Source organism: Lycium barbarum, chromosome 7 (assembly GCF_019175385.1).
Source record: "Lycium barbarum isolate Lr01 chromosome 7, ASM1917538v2, whole genome shotgun sequence".
NCBI classification, from domain to species: Eukaryota; Viridiplantae; Streptophyta; class Magnoliopsida; order Solanales; family Solanaceae; genus Lycium; species Lycium barbarum.
The window spans coordinates 26,228,689-26,234,626 of record NC_083343.1 but is presented as its reverse complement, the minus strand read 5'-3'; the positions used below and the strand labels follow the sequence as shown (position 1 = coordinate 26,234,626).

The 5,938-nt window shown below is 35.0% G+C and overlaps 1 protein-coding gene across 2 annotated transcripts in view; it reads right to left on the bottom strand.

Annotated features, from left to right (window-relative positions):
- The window catches only part of LOC132603323 (peptide deformylase 1A, chloroplastic), a 16,163-nt gene extending 12,210 nt beyond the window's left edge, over positions 1 to 3,953 (bottom strand). For both annotated transcript variants that reach the window (XR_009568162.1, XM_060316322.1), the window contains exon 1: positions 3,798 to 3,953. The gene's annotated coding sequence lies outside the window, so the exon portion shown is untranslated. The remainder of the gene's footprint in view (positions 1 to 3,797) is intronic.
- Between the last annotated feature and the right edge of the window lie 1,985 nt (positions 3,954 to 5,938).

Sequence of the window (5,938 nt, the reverse complement as noted above, 5' to 3'; positions counted from 1 at the left end):
ATCCTTGCAAAACCTCCACAACAACTTCTGGAGTAGACTCTGGTTATGAAGTCTGAGATCCTTAATCCCCATGCCACTATGTTGCTTGCTGAGCATCACAATCTGCCACTCCACTAAGTTATAGCCTTTCTTGTCTTTGTTATCATGCCACAAAAATTCCCTTCTTACTTTGTTAATCTTCTTCTCTATGTCCCTAGGAATAGGAAGCAAAGACATCAGGTAAGTAGGTAAGGCATCCAAGACTGAATTTATCAAAGTCAATCTACCCCCAAGAGATAAATATTGACTCTTCCATCTTGTCAATTTCTTTTCGCACCTTTCTAACACATCATTCCATATCTCTTGTGTCTTGTGGTTAGCACCCAGAGGCATTCACAAGTACTTTGTGGGACTCAGTTTGACAGCCCAAGTTACTTGCCAGAAACTGTAGATCAGTCACCTGATTCACCGGATATAAGAAGCTCTTGCTCCAGTTAACATGGAGACCTGAAATGGCTTCAAAGATGGTCAATATTGCCATAAGGTGTCTGATTTGTTCAACCTTAGCCTCACAAAACACCAAACAGTCATCAGCATACAATAATTGTGTAATTTCCATGTCTTCACCCCCTATTGGTTTGAGTTCCAAACCCTTTTATCCATCCATTAGTTTTGGCTTTTCTAATCATGTAATTTAGTCCCTCCATGGCTAATAAGAATAGAAAAGGTGACAGGGTATCCCCCTGCCTCAAACCCCTGCTAGATTGAAAAAATACCTTCAGGACTTCCATTAATTTGAACAGAGAACTTCACACTGGATATACAATATTTTATTCAATTTATCAATTTTTCTCCAAAACCCATGTTACTCAGAATGTTCAGCAGGTAGGCCCAGTTGACATGGTCATAAGCCTTTTCAATATCAAGCTTGCACAAAATTCTAGAATTTTTCTGTTTTACTCTAGAATCCACCAACTCATTAGCAAGTAGAGTTGCATCCATGATCTGTCTACCCTGCAAAAATGCCATTTGATGTACATCCACTAGCTTCTCCATGACAGTCTTTATTCTCTCTGTGATTAATTTGGAGATGATCTTGTAGATGCCCCCTATCAAACTTATAGGTCTGAAGTCCTTTAATTCTTCAGCTCCAAACTTCTTAGGAATTAGAGCTATGAAAGTGGCATTAAAGGACTTCTCAAAGATCTCATTTTGATGAAAGTTGCCGATGGTTTGCATAATATCACCTTTCCAAATCTCCCAGCAACTCTTATAAAAATCCATGGTAAAGCCATCAGGACCTGGTGCTTTGTCCACTGCACACTAAGTAACTACTTGCAAAATTTCAGATTCTATAAAGGGTCTCTGTATCCAATCTTGCTCTTCCTCTGTAATCTTTGGGCAGTCATTATATTCAAAGATGGTCTCCATGCTTCAAATTCTTCAGATTCTGAATAAAGTTTATCATAGAATTCAACCATGGCCACCTTCATCTCTTCAGGTTCTTTTACTTCGCTTCCTTTAATCACCAGCCTGTCAATGGTATTATACCTGTTATGAGCAGTTGCTATCTTTTGGAAAAATCTTGTATTTTTGTCTCCTTGTTGTAACCATAGAGCTCTGGTATTATACCTCAGATTATTACTATTTTCTTTGTTGGTAGAGACCCAGTGATTGTCCAGTACCTTAGGGAGTGATTTTTGGAGTGACAATAGGGGTAACAACAACAACATACCCAGTGAAATCCCACGGTGGGGAGGGAAAGTGTACGCAGACCTTACCCCCCATCTCAGAAGATAGAGAGGTTATTTCCGAAGGAGTGACAATAGGGGTATCCTTGAAAAATAAGATTCAATGAGGATTTGGTTAATCCGACACGCCCACGTCAGGGGCATCCCGCCTTTCTATGTTCTCTTTCTATAGACTTGTATGTAACTATTGAGAGTGAAGATATTCTACATAATGTCGATAACAGAACATTTTATCAATGAAAACTAGTTAGTTTGAGCATAATGGTTTGATGTGTATAAGTGCCTTAGCTTTAGAAAGATGAAGCATTGTAAAATGATCACATCCGACAAGAGACAAGTATATCGGAAAAGTGATAATAATGCATTATGAAAAGACCCGGAATTTTCCGAGTAACCCACATATTTTCATTCAAACAATCAGAAGATGCAGAATCCAAAGTTAAATTCAGACTTCTGGCAGTTCTTATTCAATTGGGTCGTTACAAGGCAAAGATTTTTGGCAAAATAAAAAAATCGCAAGTTTGAGGCATGATTCAAGAAATAAACAATATAGTCCATGACTCCACGGACAAACTGAAAGAATTGAGCCATTTTGTACAACGGCATTGGCAGACAAAGCAAGGAATTAAGAATTGATGCCCCTTTTTGAACAAGCACATTTGTCTCATGTGGTACAGGATCCTTCTAGTCCCTCTAGCTCTGCAAATTTTGCAGGTTTGTTAAGTAGTTCTGTTGGTACTTCTGTAGGCCAGTTTAGTAATGATCCTTGGATTCTAGATTCAGGAGCAAATGACAGCAAATAAACACTTTCTTTCTAACATTACTCCTCCCCATTTCTTTTCTCATTAAAGTTACTTCTACTGGTTCTTTGACTCTTAACTGCAGACATTATCTCAGTGTTGTTAAAGGCTCATCTAAAGCGCGTTTAAGCCCTAAAGCTAGGTGCAAATACCTAAGTCCTTTGCCTCGCTTAGCTAGTGCTGCAATGCAATCACCCAGGCGCTAACGCATATGCGTAATCACCAATGGGCTTTGTGCCAAAGATACTACACTAAACAATAAATATTTCACTTAATTGTAATTTTTTTAATTCCTTTGTCAATATAATTATACTATTTGTGCTTACAATTATTATTCTTGAATTACATATATATTATTTTAATTTTTCTTCATTGCACTTTTCTTCATTAAAATCCTCGCTTTAACTTCACTTTGTGCTTAAATCCCCGACATAAATCAGCTCTTTTTTGCGCCTTTCGGCTTTGATAACACTGCAATTATCTTACATAATTTGAAGCTAGTTCCTTTTATTTCAATTTTTTGTGCATCAGTTACTTAGTCAATTAAATTATTATACTATCTTTACCAATTCCTGATGTATTCTATAGGTCCCTTCTATGAAAAGGTCATTGGTAATTGATAAAGCTGCAACTGAACTCTACACATCACATTGATGTTTATAATGCTTCTGTCAATAGTGTTGATACTACTGTTATAAATAATTTCAATTCCTGCAATGCTACACTACACCACATACACTCTGTTTCTATTAATAATACGGATTTGTTTTTAAATCAAAGAATGGGACAGGTGCCTTTTCATAAACTGAATCCAATGTCACTAATGAAGTACATGTTCCCTTTACATATTTTTGAATATAAAGAATAATTAAAAAAACAGAAAATGTAAAAATGAACTGGCCCAGGTCTTTAACAAGTTCATCAGCTTAAACATCTAAAAATGTACCCCCTTTCCTGTGGTACGAACAATTTTCTTGATTTCTTCATTATTGGATAATGTATAAAGCACATAGAGCAAAGTCATATTTAGCCCCAGATTACAAAGCTACGTCTGTCTAACTTTAACTTATCCACAAAAAAAAAAAAAAACCGCTGACCAAAATCAGTGAGAAAAAGATTATTGAACAACAATTCTCTACAAAAAGATTGTGCAAAAATTGAACACAGCATAACAAACAATTAATAGGACATTTTAAGAAATGTTAAAATTGGAAACATAACAACTAAAACACAGAGAAGATAGCTAAAATAAAAAGATATGGAGTACCTGTATATGGTAGTACAAAATCTCTTTTAAGCTTCTACCTTAACTAGCCCAATTTTCAGGCCATGAGCATTTTATCTTTAACTTCTTTGGACTGAGCTATTTATTTTCAATCATCTTGGGCTGGGCTTAAGCATTGAGCTCAGTATTGTAAGCAGAACAACTTTGAAAAATGATTTTTTACAGGGTCATTTGCACTTTTGTCCCTATTTGTGCTTGTCTTTAATTTTTTGTCCTCAAGACAAGCAACCTTTTCGCCGGGTATATGTTTATATTATAACATCATAATATCTCACAAGTTATGCACCGCGCCCTCAAAGAACTTATGTCCGTAGGCATAAGTATTCTTAAGAACAAAAATTAAAGTCCAGCCAATTTAAAGGATAAAAATTAAAGACCAGCCAATTTGAAGGATAAAATTAAAGACCGACCCATTATAAGGACAAACCGTACAATTTCTTCATTTTTATAATCTATAGCCGCTCACTAAAATAATAGCCGATAAATGTATATTTTTATATATAAAAATTAAAATACAAAATAGTGTATATTTTTTATATTTTTGGCAAGCGAATGTAAGTTTTGGCCGCAGCCATAAGTGTAACTTTCCATTTAAAATGAGATAATTACGGTCTGCCGTCGGCCATCTAGTTTACCGGATTTGGCTCAATTTCTCTTTAATTACCTGCATAGCCCACTTCTAACATTTAGGTTACTTTAAGACCATAGTCTCACCTCTCTTTTGTGTGTGTCACTCTCGCACGTGAATTATTCTCAAATCCTCATTTCAGAGATTTCCCCGATAAAATTTTGTTGATTTAACACCAATATAAGCAGTGACTCATTTTAGGTAAAATATGTTGATGTCTTTTTGGTAGACTAGAAAAAAAAAACTATAAGACGAATTAAGGGAATGAGAAAACGTAGAACCCAACAGTATATTAGTGAGTATGGAAATGTTCAATCCCTGCTTGATGATTTAGTTGTCGAGATCATCTCCCGCTTGACATTGAAGTTTGTAGTTCAAGGTAAAGTTCTAAGCAACAATCTTAATGGTAGGATTTATGATCCTTAATTTCTCAAACATTGTTCCAATATAAAAAGGATCGTTCTACACAACTCATATGTACATCAAATGGTTTATTAAAAAAAATTCACAAAATCTCCTTAAATCCCATCTCAACCAATCATTGTGATATGACTTTACCCTATGATATTGAACTTGTGGCCTCAGGCAAGGGTCTGATTCTCTATGATTTAGACAAAAGTAGTGTTTACTGTGTTTTCAATTGAAATTGTTCCTCAATTTCATTTTACTTCTCCGTTTTAAATTTAATGTTATTTTGTAATGCAACTTTAATATGACTTATGTCGTATGTACTATTTGTGGCGTGCGATGCGCGTGCAACACACGTGTCCCAACATAGTTCATTACACATATTTGTACTCTTAATTGGAAAATAATTGTTTGACCAATATATGTTAATAATTGTTTTGATTTTTTAATGGGTAAGATTCATTATAGATCAACTTCATTGATTGTTCATGATGATCTTCCGAATCATTTCAAAGATTTCCCTGATAAAGTTTGGTACTTTTAACACCAATATAAACAGTGATTCATTTTAGGTAAATCATTTGATGTCTTTCTGTCTAGACTAGAAAAACGAATAGAACGAACTAGGGGCATGAGAAAAGGTAACAGAGTAGAGAACTCAATAGTATATTAGTGAGTATGGAAATGTATCATTCCCTGCCTGATGATTTAGTTGTGGAGATCATCTCCCGCTTGACCTTGAAGTTTTACAGTTCAAGGTAAAGTCCTAAGTAAGAATCTTAACCGTATGATTTCTGATCCTAGATTTCTTAAACTTTGTTACAACATCAAAAGGATCATCCTACATAACTCATATATACTTCAAATGATTTTTCGAACGGGTCAAGAATGATAGATTCATGTCAACACTTAATAAATTTTAGTATTTTATTAGATTTATCAGTTTGGTTGTTTTATTAGAGCACCCCTAATTATTTAGTACATCTTATTTTGGCTAGTCCTTCTAGCTCCTAATTTTTTGTATTTATGGGAAAACCGTTTCTTGTCCAAACGCTTTAGGCTTATCCAATCTGTCAAACCTCACTCA